We start from the raw sequence: 1,715 nt of genomic DNA, 5'->3' as shown, positions 1-1,715 counted from the left end.
TTGGAGGTGGAGTAAAGAAACCGGTTTAAAGGGCCCTTTAAGTAAAAAAAAAAGGGGGCTTTGTCGTGTGGATGTGTCCAGGCTTAAGTCGATTTAACGCTGCTAAATTCAACCTAAACTTGTAGTGTAGACCAGGCCTCAGTGTTCCCTGGGCTGGAATTCTACATTCCATAGGGCCAAACGAGTGGGTGAAGCCATTTTGTTAATGAAAACAAGTGCTCCAGGTGAGGCTTGAACTCACAACCTCAGCATAGCTCCTCGCAGCATTGCCCTATAAGTACTGTGCGCTAACCAATTGCGCCACTGGAGCACCTCTTAACTGTTCTTTTCCCAGGCCCCTAGGTTGATAAAGGCAAGGAGTGACCCCAAAACATTCTCAGTGGAGTTGAGAGTGGGTAGTGAGAAGTCTTGGTACTTGGTGGGGTGGATTCTTCTTAAGGCTTCCAGGCACCATTTCACCCTTTTGGTATTCTCTGTGTAATAACATAGCTGATTAAGACTCAATGTAGAGTCTTGCTGCAGACCAACAGATCTGAAATCACTGATAACCAGCTCTAAGCATTAGTCTGCTTTGGGACAGTGTCTCTCATGCAAGGAACTGCCTAGTTTGCATTAGCAGTGAGGCTCCCTCACTTACAGCTGAAATCAGTGATAGCTGTGTGAAGTGCAGGGACCCAGGGGTGCTTGAACAGGGGGGAACAACACACCAGGACTTTTAAAAATGGGAGGGCTCTGCCTTACCACTTTGTAATGACTGTAAGGGTGACTGAGGGTGGGGAGGGAGCAGTGAGCGGGAGGCGGGGTCTTGGGGGGAAGAGGCAGCGCAGGAGCGGGGCCTTGGGGAGAAGGGGTGGTGCAGGGGCATGGCGTCAAGTGGAAGGGAGGGGGCTACTGTTCGGGCTCTGGTGGCTGCTACTTTTAAGGAGCCTGCGCCGCTTCTGGTGGGACTGCAAGACATCCCGGAGGAGAGAGGGTGGCCAGCAGAGCGGTGACAGGGTGGAACGGCAAGTGACCGGCAATGTGGCTGGACAGCGGAAGGAGAAAGGGGCTTTTCCCCCAGGAGGTGAGAGGTGAACTCTGCAGCTGGAACTCTGGGTTTTCATTGACCCAGGACAGCAGCTGTGAATGGGGTGCAGTGAAGGGGTGCGAACCGCCAGCTGGGGGAGACTAACCCCCTGCCCCGCCCATTTCGTCCAAGGTCCCGCTCCTTCCGCAAACCCTGCTGGAGCCCAGAGCCCCCTCCGCAGGCTAGTGCCCCAACCCCATCGCGCCCACAGCGTCCCTCCCAGCCACCCCAGCCAGGTTGGTTACGTGGCCCCAACTCAACCTGCCATTGACTCGCATGGCTCTGCGCTCCGTCAGCCGGGGTGGGCCAGGCTGCGGACATGACTCAGGCTTGGGCAGCATGGCCGCGCTTCCCTCACCAGTCATGAGGCAGGCCAGGAGCTTTGCACGGCCTACAGGGAAGTGGGAGCAAGACATCTTTGAGCCGGCGTGTCTCGTCTGTTTCTCCCTTGACCCTTCAGCGGAGGCGGGAAGGGAGCGAAACGTGCCTGGCTCATGGTTTTGCACTCGGCCTTGAGGATTAAGCCTGAGCCTCCGGCATGGCTGCTGGGAGATGGGTTTCTGAGTTGCATCCAGCTCACTCTTCGGGCCACCAGCTGAAACCACTGAGGCCAAGAGGGACACTTTTGAGGTGGAAAACAGGGCTTTTC

At 55.9% G+C, this 1,715-nt stretch overlaps 1 non-coding gene across 1 annotated transcript; it reads right to left on the bottom strand.

Annotated features, from left to right (window-relative positions):
* Positions 1-216: 216 nt before the first annotated feature.
* On the bottom strand, positions 217-310 carry TRNAI-UAU. Its single transcript has 2 exons — positions 273-310; positions 217-252 (listed from the first exon to the last, which is right to left on the bottom strand). It is a non-coding gene; the product is annotated as a tRNA-Ile (tRNA).
* Positions 311-1,715: the final 1,405 nt, after the last annotated feature.

The sequence above is a fragment of the Terrapene carolina genome, unplaced genomic scaffold, assembly GCF_002925995.2.
Source record: "Terrapene carolina triunguis isolate 2854851 unplaced genomic scaffold, T_m_triunguis-2.0 Scaffold34968, whole genome shotgun sequence".
Lineage (NCBI taxonomy): Eukaryota > Metazoa > Chordata > Testudines > Emydidae > Terrapene > Terrapene triunguis.
The sequence above is the reverse complement of the archived record's forward strand: the minus strand, read 5'-3'. Positions and strand labels throughout refer to the sequence as shown.